Genomic DNA, 12,953 nt, shown 5'->3' with positions numbered 1-12,953 from the left:
AATCAGATTTACGCTTCCGATTTTTGCACCATACCCCCTGCTAACATGATCTATAGATATAATATATAGATAGATATAATATAATAAAATTTATTATATTTAAAATGCATGATTAGAAACATAAGAAATGTGGGAAATTTTCATGGGTATTTTGGTACTTCAGGAAAAGTGGAATAAATGATAAAAACAGGAAGCAGAATTCTCGCTTCCCTCCTCCCCATTCTTGTGGTTTTATTCCATGTTTCCATGTGAGTTCAGGTGAACTCTGACAGTGATCCGAGATTACAGTGAGATCAAAAGGAACTTAAAGGAATTCATCATCTGTAGAGATGAACAAAACATTCGGGGGTGGTTAGTGGAGGGTTTTCATAGGCTTTAAGTCAGTCAGACAGGCAGAAAGACCCCCTGACTCAAGCCCTGGCCCTGTTCTGCTCCGCTGGCTCTCTGATTAAAGAGACAGGACACGCAAACACAAACAGCGCGGGCCTGCGTGTGGAGGTGCTCTCAGCATTCAGGTCAGATCCAGCAGATATTCCGGTCGAATTCTTAGTCTCAGAGCTGGGACGGGTCCATCAGGTGGACTAAATCAAACACAGGTGCAGAGGAAGTTGTAAAATGAGAAGAATCCTTGCTCCTGTTTCTGCTCCCCTCGGAGCCTGTTTACGAGGCCGACGGAGGGGAAGTGGCCTGAATGGACGGGACTGCAGGAGCTGACTGGCAGCAGATTTACAGCCAACCGATCTGTGTCGGGGTTTGTTTCATTCTCTTCAATACACGTGTGAACATTTTGGTGTCCACCAGTGTCTCTTTCCCTGAAGCTCAAACCTGGGTTTGGCCTTGTTTTACACCGTTGATGCCCGTCCTGTGGATCTGGAGTGAATTTCAGCAGAAATTAAGATAAAAACGTGATTCTTTTAGACGTCCAGACTTTTAGAAACTTGGTCTTTTTTTCCACCTCACCTCATCTATTGTTGCAAGTGAGACACATAGACACATAGTGGCACCGCCACCACCTGAGGGTGCTATTGGCATTAGCATTCTCTGGTTGTCTCACTCTCTCTCTCTCTCACACACACACACACCACACACACACACACTGGACATGGCCTCTCCTTCACGCTGTGTGATTTCTGGAATCTTTTGACGTGACTACAGGCCGTCAAGTGTTATAAACTCAGAGACAAAACAAACTCAAGGAGCACTTCAACCTCCTTATAAATCACTCTTTACACCTACGAGACCATTAATGTCCCACACTTGCGTCCTCTCTCCATCCCTCCGCCGAGCAGGTTTTCCTCATGGCTCCCGCGGGCCGTAACTTTATGGTGTTGACGCCCGCGACCACATTCATCGTCGCTGCCGTCACGCTCCTTCCCGTCTTTTGACGCCAGGCGTTGTGGAGCCTCTCCTGCTCCGTTTCTTCTTCTGGGCAGAATGAAAACATCAGCCATCTGGTCCAGGGGTGAGAGGTCAAATCTCAGGCTGGTAATGAGGATGGCGTCGCCAGGGGGGATGCAGGAGGGGTGTGTGTGTGTGTGTGTGTGTGTGTGTGTGTGTGTGTGTGTGTGCAGGACTCTGCTTCCTGAGTGAGCATTAAACATTAACGAGTTGGCTTTATGAGGACAGGAGATATGAACAGAGGCCGCCAGGAAAAGTCAAGCTATGGCGAGGGAGGCACACAGGCCGCTAGGACAGGTAATGCCCAAAAGATGGAGTGCATGTGGATAAACTCGTCCTTTCACTCACCGTCCCCGTCTAAAGCTTTTTCTTGTGTTTATTGACCCAGCTTTCACCGTACAGCCCATCAATACATCTGGTCGATTGGGAAGAAAAGGCACAGAGGCCTCTGCTGACATGGAGGGGTGTGTGTGTGTGTGTGTGTGCTCGCTTACCTGACCCACCGGGGACTGTCCTTGGTCTGGAGTCTGCGTGTTGGAACCCAGCAGCATTTATGGGGAAACCATCATTTTTAATGTCCTGATCGGGCTTAGGTTCAGTTCTGAAATGCCCCCTCACAAAAAAAAACAAATTTCTGCACGTGTTTTCGTGGCCTCGTCACCCACATCCATCCCATAATTGCTGTTTAATGTCACAATGAATTCTCTGGATTTCACCAAGCACAATGTGTATGTGCGTCTGCTGAATATGCACGGTTGCTATGGAGATGTAGACGTGAGTGAGGATAATGGTAATCAAAGCTTTTAGGAGATCATTAACCTTTCAGGGCCGGCTTCAAAAGTCTTTGTCCCCCGACCACATGACAGCTTAATAGTAAAGCCGAGGGTCCTGCCCAGTGTTAACCTGTTCATTCAGTGATATACTATACTTAAGAGGACAAGTAAATGATGGTGTGGTTTATAATAGTCTGGTGTTTTATTGAGAAGTTTGTAATTTTATGATACACTAACAGGCTTTTTATTTTCTTTGATCTATTCTGGTTTATTGTTTTGTCTTGTTTTTGTGGTGTAAAACATCAGAGCGTGTTGAAGGAGCGGAGCGTATTGATTCTTTTGCTCTGGAAAGTGTTAGCATGGATCTTTTACTGGAGGGGGAATCGGGGGAGGGTCTGTTCTTCTTCCTCGCCTTGAAGGGGAAGGATATGCATTTGATTTGTCTTTTGTTGACTCTGTAAAACGGGGACAACCTGAGGAAATTAAAGATATTACTCATAACACAAACGTCGGGACGGCCGTTCAGACATCCGAAACGCGCCTTTCCGTCTTTTCACGCTGTAATTTCACCGTCAGGGTGGAACCGGTTCCTCCGCCTGTTGTGACAGCCTGCTGTTAGTGCACAAAAGTCAAGCTTCCACTCGACTTAATGCTGTCTGCGATCAAATCAAAGGCTTTAATTACAGTTGTGACACAGAATGTGATCACGTCCCCATAAGGTGCTGAGGGAGCGGCTGCAGGTCAGCGTGGAAACATGCCAGAATGTAAGGTAGAGCACAGCACGAGTAACGGATCCCGTTGATGTATTTTCCAGGGTTTGGGGCAATAATAACGTAAAAGCTGAGTGGACATTTGAGAGTTGGACTCCCAGTGTGACGCAGACACAGCAACTGGGTCTGTCTGCCCCCCCTTGCTGGGAGTGTTTATGTGAGCAGCCTGCATTTTGAATGCCGGTTCCTTGATTGAAAGAAAACAACATCAATCCAGCGGCGGCCCTCAGGCCTTTAAATAACTCAGAGGCTGTTTAGGGTAGAGACGCCGGTCTCTCCTCTCCCTGTCTGCTGGCCAGAACTGCACGTAAACCAGCGCTTGTTTCATATTCGGGGCATCTGAGTATCGATATGAGCTGATATTTCTCTCACTGCTGCTCTTCATTTGCTCCCTCCGCCCTTCCTTCTCACCACTGTGGCCATTTTCTTTCATTGGCCCATAATGCTAAAGTGTCAAGGTTAAAGTGCTCTCTCTCTCTCACACACACACACACACACACACACGCACACACAATTGAAAATCTTGACCTCAGCAGGCTGAAATGTTTGGCCGCTCAACATGAGCCACTTACCCAAGTTGGGACCCCCATACATCTATTAAAACACACACACACACATGCAAGAGGGGAGAGGGAGGGAAAGGAACCACCGATCCTGAATACAAGAATTAGTCAGGCGTGCATTTTCCTTCTCCTCCCTCTCTTCACCTCTCTCACCCCTCTCTTTGTTGGCCGGGGTTGTGTGTGTGCACGAGTGTGTGCATGTGGGGGAGAGAGGCGATTGTTTGTCAGTTGTGTCTTGGTTTGTGTAAAGTTGGATACAAACCGCTGCGACTGTCGACCATCGTCCCACTACGAACTATCCCAAATCTTTTGTTGCAGGTTAGTTGTGGAGGTTGTCTTAAAACTCTCTTGTCTTGTTCCCCTCCCCCCTCCCTGCTCTACACCCCCAACACCACCCCGTCCCCCTATTCCCACAACCCCGCATCTCTCGCCTGCTCCTCTTTTTCTTCTTCTTCTGTTTTGTTTGTCTTTTGTTTGGTTGGTGCATCTCCTCAGAGTCACCACAGAAAACATCTGCGTGCAGTTTTACACATGTGAAACTGCTCTGCAGACAGCTAGCAGACCGAGATTGTGAAATTGTTTGGTTGAAAATATCCATCATTCGCTCCGTAGATGCCAAAGTTGCATGTGGGTTTTTAAAAAAAAACAACCCAGCTGAGCTAATTTCATGCAAACCGAGGGGGGGAAATTGCTGACTAAGCAGGTTCCACTAGCGTGAGGCTAAAAAAACCATGGAAATTTCAAAAGGAGCTTGGCTTCTTGCCACCCTCCTGGTGGTAGGTTCCAGAAGCAGAAGAAAAACACCCAGGCCTCCTCTTCATTATTTCCCATGGAAACCAGCAAAATGGTAAAATTCCCCTTTAATGTTGCTTTCGGGACACTTCGGCGCATTGGGAGTATTGAATGCTCCCCTGCTGTGGAGGAGCCCGTCACCGGAGCACGGCGAGAACGCCGCGCGCCCTTCAAAGTCCTCCACAGGCTGAATGCGTTTGTTGAACAGCCCCCAGGAAACAATCTCCATTGTTCTAAAGGGTTCCCCCTCGAAAGACTCAGGGGGTACGCTGCCTCATAAAAGAGATGTTTAATGTACTCTGACCTGGAATGAAATTACCTTTTTGACAGACTTCTGACAGACTGGGTGGGGGGGTGGGGGGTCTGCGCTCGGAGGACAAGGTGCTATGAAAACACAGATGTAGGATCGGTTCTCAAAGAGAGCCGGCGAGGTGTTTTTTGGCACGCCGGGCGAGCGATGGAACGGCAACAAAGGGAGCGTGCGCGAACATCAGACGAGAACATCCCGAACACGCCGACGGACTCATGACGCTGCAGTTCTGCCATGGATGTGCAACACGTGCGCTCAGTCAGGGGAACAGATCCAAAGTCACGGAGCGGAAGCAGCCTGAACCCCCGCCAAATGAATTCTCCTGTTTGGGGAACGGTCAACCGCGGAAATGAAAGTTCGGCTTCAGGAAATTAGTAATGAGTGACGAATGATGATAATAATTAGTCATTCCTGTAATATTCTGTAGGTGTGTGAGTGGTAATGACAGTAGCATCACGGCGCGCAGCTCCCGAGCCGTTTATAGGTCAATGTTTCGCTGTTTGACTCACTGTCTCTGTCGGTTTCACTGTCTAATTCCGAGTCATTTGCCGACCGGGGAGCTTTTCAGAAATGTTCCTGAAAGGTTTGCTGCGGGAACCTTAGTTCAACTCACTTGAAACTGGATTTTTCAGCCGAAAGTCAAATGTTTCTCTGGCAGAAGTGCACGAGTTTGTGGCGGCTACACCCAAATAAAAGCGCAGTCTTGCCTCGTTCTTTTACCCACCGCGATGGAGGGGGGGACACTCTGATGGGACACTCTGGACAAACCTTTTCAGCAGTTTTCATTAGCAACTGTGCTGATCCTTTGTTCCGGTTAGTCTTGCAACCTTTAGCTAGCTGGCCTGTGGTTGGTGCCGTGGATGCCATCATGCATGAAAGCAGGTGTGTTTGATTTCCTCACCTCAGCTCTGCACTCTTTGCGTCTGCTGCCGACGCACACTCACAACCCGCTGAAGCTCTTTCGCTTCCGCAGCTCCACGCCGCAGATAAATGTGCATGTGTGACGGAAGGCGTCCCTTGAGGAAGTGGTTGCCTTTCAGGCCTTCTGGTTCTGCACTAGTGTGTGTGTGTGTGTGTGTGTGTGTGTGATTATGAGGGATGCTGAGACACAGTCACTCCTTCCTTTCTCTCTCTACATCTCCTTTTCCATCTTTTGCCCTCCCCGGGGGCGCCCTGATGGACGACAGACCGCAGGGGTGAAGGTGGAAGAGCGTGCGATCAACAGTCAGGCCGTGCGGGTGTGAAGTTTCGTCCTGGACTTGTTGTACACCGTGATGAGGTGAATGTGGTGCAGAACCAGCAATGATGGCACGAGTTACTAACCACCGTGATGAGCAGGTTAATGGGGAGTTGACTGGCTGGAAGATCGGCGCTGCAGATGCCAACACACACACACACACACACACACACACACACACACACTTGTACTTCTATCTTTTGGAGGACCTTCGTAGGCATAATGCATTGCTTTACCCCCTAACTCCAGACCCTAACCCGAATCTACTCTAACCTCAACTTTAAAACCACGTCTTATCCCTCAAATAGCGAGAACAATAAAAAAACCAGAGAAGAATGCATGTTTGGGCACTTAATATGTAGCAAGCAGAAGAACAAAAAGCAGCTGCAGAGGTGTCCTCTGAAGATCTAATCCCTGGCTCAGACACAGGTGTAAATGAACTGATTGCGCCTGTTTAATGGCTTGTGGGTTTACGCTCTCAGGCGTTGCCATCTATTTCTAATGGAAATAAAACTTGAGCATCTCACGCGCCGATCGGCCATTTAATGGGGCGCATTAAACGGCTCCCATTTCTATCGGTGTTTAATAACAGTTTGAGAGGTGATATCGCATTTTATGGGCTATCCAGTAAATCTATTCGATTGGGGGGGGCGGGGGGGCGGGGCTAGAGGGCGCCTGAGTTAATGTGTTTAAATTGGGCTGTGGCGGTGGTGCGCCTCAACAGGTGTAATGACTGTTATGTTGATGAGCCACATTAAGATGTTAAATCTCTCGACAGGCAGGGCTACTGGTTATAGTTATTTATAAAGGTGAACTGCTGAAGACATGGAAATCTGGAGGGTTTTCAGAGAAACCACATGAAGCAACATGATGCACAGTTACAGAAACTGAACAAACTCTTGCCGCCTTATTATGAAGACATTTCCAACGGCCAAACAAACACAGCTTTAAAAAGAATTCCTGATTTTAACTGTTTTCAGCACTTTTACCCCACTACAGGGTAAAGACACATACGTCACTACTTCAGTTTTGCTTATGCAGTGGAAACAACGTGTGTAGCGTATGGAAAGACCTTTCTTATCTCACACACACTGCACTTTACATCCTGTGCGTGTGTGTGAGAAAGAAGGAGGGAGAGAGGGAGATGGAGATCACCAACCCACTGCGGTGTCTCACCCACACCCTATTTTTGCAGAAAACACACACGCAGGCACACAGGCAGCCGGAGCACATGCAGGACTAACCGCACCACGAGAGACTTCATCGAGGCCTGAGTTCTTCTCTCAAATGCAGAAATCTGAGCTAACTGCACTGCCCCCCCCACTCAGCAAAAACAAACGAGGATCGCGCGATCAAACACAGCGTGCATTTCTAATCGGGATAGCTGTAAGGCTGTAATCCTTCATGCCTGTCTGTTAGGACACCAGCTCCCTCCTCTGCTCATCACTCTCGGCATGGATGTGGGCCTGCGTGTCGACGCTTCATTTTGTATCGCTCTCACGCACCTGCCGGCCATTATGCTGATTTTGTGTGTGTTTGGTGCATCGGCGCCCGAACAAACCAGCGATAAGAAGACGGTGATCAATCGGCGGTTGCTCCAGGCTAATATTTATTAGGATCTCCATCTTTGCAATGAAGCGTTCTGACATAAATTCTGAAGAGTGCACACCCAAACAAACACACTTGTACTGCTATCTCTCTGAGGACCTTGACAGATGTAGTGCATTCTCCAGCTCTTAACCTAGCCATGACAAATAATCCCCTAACCCTTAGCTTAAACTTTAGACCAAGTCGGAACCCTCAAATGGACCTTAGAAGATGAAGGAGACGGCCAACGTCCTGACATCCCAAACATGTCTTCGCTTTGCTAGTTCTCTGCACGTTTTGGTCCTAATTATGTAGGCTGTACAAGAACACACACACACACACACGCACACACACACACACACACACACACACACACACAAACACTATAATAATGCCTCAAATTCCAAAAATATAAAAACATACATTTAGGCTACCAAGGCACACATGGGAGGCAGCTGCTTTGCTGTCTTTAAGCTCGGCTGATGGGTGTGATGGATTACAAACGCACCTCACATATAGCTGCAGGTGGCAAAGGAATCCATTTGAGGGGCGACCGTCAAGCGTAAAGTTTTATTTCGCTCATCAAAACGGGGCGGCCGGCGCATCCATCTTGGCTTTTGCGCAGCGCTGCGAGCAAACAGAGACGATCGCTATCAGATGGAGACGGAGCAAAACAATTCGTCCCTCGAGACGAAAACAAGGCTTTTGCAGAGGCCGGTTCCATTAGCGGCACGCTGATGATGTTGATTTGGGTTGTCGGAGACGCGACTGCGCGTAGATCACTGTGATGATCAGCTTCAAAAAGCATTATTCCTAACTGTCAGTGTTTCACCCAGCTGACACGATTCATCCACACTCCGGATATCGAGCAGAATGAGCAACGTTCCTCCTGAATTTGTGAGTTTGTGACACAAAGACATTGGAAGAAAACCTGACGGGTGGAAGCTGAGAGACTTCTGAGGTCAGTTTGACGCTGACCTGAACACAAGCCAGCAGAAACACTCCCACACGCAGGTGTTAGCTGTTGCTCAACAACATGCGGCTAACGTCTGCCTGCTCACCACATGGGCCGCTGAGCGCGGAGTGCTGGTGGAACTTTGCTTTCTGTCTGAGCGCACTCTTCAAAAGCGAAACTGCTGAAAATGGAAATGCTTCAAGGCAACTGCAGCAGAGAGAAGCACCACCTACTGCTGCACACAGAGGCAAAAGCAGTTTGATGACATCTTCTGGCCTCATCATAAAAAGAACAGCAGAATCTTAAATTCTTTTCCTCGTGAAATGATGAATTCCCTTTTCCTTCCTCACCCAAAAACACAAATATAGAGTTTTTTTGGACCAAAGATTCACAGTAACACTAGAATCATCAGGCAGAAATCACCCGGATACAGTTAAAAGTGTGATAAGAGTCGTAAATAAACTCTAAACTGCTCACACAAATAATGATGCAGGATTAACTGGGTGGACTTTACATTGAAGCCTGGCCAATGTCCCATCTGATAACACTGAGCTGCTAGATTTATGACCCCCCCACCACAGTATCAGCAGGACAAAACGTAAGCTAGCTAAACCTAGCTGTGCATAGACACTAACATTGCCGTACCTAAAGTCAGTAATTGACGATCCTGCATCTTTTTCACCTCATAAATGTTGCATCTGGTTAGTTGTGTGTTCGAGGCCTAGTTCTGCTGTTTCCTCGTTAGCTTAGTTAGTATCAATTCACAGACTTTTGTCAGTTTTGTTTAAATAGGACTCAACTGTCCAGTGAATGCTAGGCGATAGGCTAGCCTGGCCTTTTACCTCCTGCACTGTGGAGAGAGGACCTATGCTTTGATCTATGGGCGTGCCTGTTTGCAGACTCGATACGACGCCTCTCAAGGACACAATGTGCAGCCAAGAGCAAACAAAAAGCTGGTTTTGAGTCAGCTGTTTGGTATTTTAAAGGCACTCCATAAAGTCGTCAGTGACGTGCTTGCACACAACTCCACCTTGCAGATGAGGACGCTAAAATTCTTGATCAGGAAGCAGCTCAATCTGAAGCCAGGAAGGTAAATTCTGTCATGCATCAATATTTTAGAGGACTTTCTTCAAGTCTGCGTTCTCACCCGTGAAAACAAGGCAAAGAATCAAACCAGCCTGATGCATTTCTCCATTTCCAGTGTTTGTTTCTCAGATCAAACCCCACCGCAGCCTCCAAACACGCTCATGAATTCACCCCTTTTTCCTCCTCTCAGTTCGCCTTGAACTTGATATCAATTTTCTCATGTTCCCCAGAGTTCTGCAAAAAAAAAAAAGAAAACACAATTTGTCAGCTCAGATCAAATATGAGTTGGCTGTTATTCACTAGTAATGCTTTTCAGGGGGGATTGAAAGAAAAATGCTTTCTTTGTGTCTCTTTAAACAACCAAAGAGGGCGTATATCATATTCCAGCTGTCTGTGAAACCCTTAATACCATTTGCTTTATTTCACGTCATTCAGGAGATGAGGAGCATCGATTTCTTGAGCTTTATTTGTCTTATATTCCTACACAAAAGGGTCACATCTGGCTCAGTGCGTTGACCTCTCGGCCGCTCAAAGCGTAGCCTGAAATCTGCTGTCAAGGTGTTTCCCCCATCTGCAGAATATGAGCACGAACGCATCAATGCACGGACGACGCATCGCCTTACCTCCACTTTACCTATTTGTTTTGCATCTTATACCAGCCGCCAGCAGTTTGCAAATCACATTAGTGCCACCTGTGCACCCGTCCCGCCTCACTCTCCGACATCGTGTCACCTTTGTCTTCCAGGCCTCCTCGCGGCGTCGCCCAAATGCTTTGTGGACGACACCTTTGCCTCACCGGTTAGTCTGACACGTCTGCACCGCGGCGTCTTGTGTTACCGTGGAGAGGAGGAGGCCAGATAGAGAACTCCTTCCTGCTCTCTTTTGTTTCTCTGTGTCTCTCCAGACTCCTCCACCCCCCACCCCCAGCACCCTCTCCCACTGTGTCCATCTGTTCATCTCTCAGCAGAGCAGGGTGAGGAGGAGGTGAGGCGGACGCAGGCGCACCGACACTCCCATGGGCTGTAAACACATGTACGCTGCTGGCAGACACACACGTACACACACATGCATGCATACACACAGTTCCACAGTTATAGTATATTTGAGAGGACTTTCAGAGGCAAAATACATTCCCCAGGTCCTCCCCCTGACCTAAAAACAATTCGAACATCAACCTTAAAAACACGCATCAACCCTCAAACGGTCCTTTCAAGTTGTGAGGACCGACCAGGCAAACTGTCCCCGTTCCCAAAAAAGGTCCTCAAATTGCTGGTAGAATATATGTTTATGTACTCAATTTGTACCAAATATGAGAACACACACACACGCACACACGCCAGTCCTCTGCAATATACTGCCAGGTTTGCATCATTAAAATCACACTCAAGTCTCTGATAGTGATGTTTTGCCATCATAATTTGAACAGTTAAAGAGGTCAAAAGTGTGAAATAATGTGATTTCACTGAGAGGCAAATTTATCATGGAAATTTATCAAGATACTGGACTGGTGATGGTTTGAGTGTTGTGTTTGGCAAATTCAATGCTGGAGGTCCATGACTGGTTCTGATCTCAACCTCAGCAAACACATAGTTAATTGTCAGTGTGGAACCTCTTATTTGACTCCTGGATTGAGAGGATCATCATCATCATCATCATCATCATCATCATCATCATCATCATCATCATCATTATCATCATGTCAGCTGTCTGCTTAGGACAGAAATGTAAACCTGCCTTTAGAGTCTCAGCAGCAGCATCTTTAAGCAGCCAGTAATGTGACAACAGTTAAAAAGTTCTAAAAATGTGACAGCAACATTTAGCTCACAGGAAGTGCGTCCCCATAAACGCATAACAACATAAGGTGTACTTGATTTTGAGCATCAGACTACATTTTAGTTTTTCCCAGGAGCAAAAATCTGACAGCTCACGTTCACCTTTAAGAGGACTGAGGACACCTCCGCTGGCTGGATATAGAAGTCTGACTGGTGGGATTCTCCCTCCCCCCCAGAGCCATGTTACCATGGTGACAAGGCCGCGGCCTTTGCACTGTGACCCCTGCCCTTTTCCACCCTTGACGGCGCAGTTGAAGGCATCAGCAGAAGGCTCCAAAAGAAAAAAAGATGAAGATGTGAGCAAGTGTTTGTGTGCGTGCATGTGTGTGTGTGTGCGCGTGCGAGCGTGACCGCAAGATTGCAAAAGCACACAGTAAAAAAAAAGGGAGGAAAATGCAAATATTTGATCAATTGACAGATGCTTTGGTGTGTGAGCCAACATCCCAGCAGCAGAGGAACGCTTCCTTTGTAGAAGGAGAGCCGAGGCTACAGTTGATCTGTGTAAGCTAATTTAAATAAAGCTTAGCATTGCCATGTTATATAAAACACACAAACGCTCGCGCAATCGGGGCTCATTCAACTGCTAAACGACAAGATTCTTATGTGTAAACAACCAAACTACAATGGAAGCAAACCTAAAAGTTGCATTTGAAACTCTTCAGCTGTAAATGTGTGACTGTTTGGTGCTAAATCGCAGACGAAATATATCATTTTTGGCTTTACACCTCCGTATTTCTGCATACATCTGTGGGATTAACAGCTTTGGAACTCTCCACACGTTGCATTTTTGGCACTTGGAATGCAACCCTAGAGCAGGATGACAATGTCTGGAGCAGGATGGCTCTGGAGATGAAGCAACAGAATATAATAAAGGGGTGTATTGGTTTGTAATAACAGCTCTAAGTCTGCCTCTGTAATTTAGCCTTTGTTTGTTTGTTCCCGCCTGTGTGTCTCTGCCGGCTTTGTGAATGGAGTTTGATGGAGATCTTGATTGAAAGAGAGAGCATCTCGTCTGTGTTTATTTGCGCCCGTAAACAGTCGGTGGCCGCTCCCGTAATGTTTTCATCGAACACACGCGCTCTCATGGAAAATGGGTCGCAGCACAATGAGCAAGCACCACTCGACCGCCGCTGCTATGGAGTTAGCCAGGAGTGTGAGGATAATAAGTGTGAAAAATCTCATTAATGCGACTGCGGCTTCTGAGCTGCTGCTGCTGCTGCTAAGTCCTGCATTGTCACTTTTCTCCAGGGCCCCCGAGCGTTAGCTAGCTAACTAGCATCATTGCCATGGAGACCATGGCAGATATGCTTCCCCACTCATCCTTCACCCTTGTGCTCACACACACACACACACACACACACACACACACACACACACACACACACACACACACACACACCTTCCTTCACTGCCTCTCCCTCGTTCTTTTTGTCCTTTGACAAAGCTTGACAAACCACATGTGACTTGGAGGGCTTAGCACCAGGGAATTGTCAGACTTCCACCTCTTGAATTCACACACACACACACACACACACACACACACACACACACACACACACACACACAGCCATGTGAATTGGAATGATGCCAAACCATTGCTGCTGTGGAGCTCTTGAATGCTCCTAATCCGCTCAGACTCCAGTCCTGCTT

Source organism: Takifugu flavidus, chromosome 21, assembly GCF_003711565.1.
Source record: "Takifugu flavidus isolate HTHZ2018 chromosome 21, ASM371156v2, whole genome shotgun sequence".
Classification (NCBI taxonomy): Eukaryota; Metazoa; Chordata; class Actinopteri; order Tetraodontiformes; family Tetraodontidae; genus Takifugu; species Takifugu flavidus.
Note: the sequence above shows the minus strand (reverse complement) of the source record.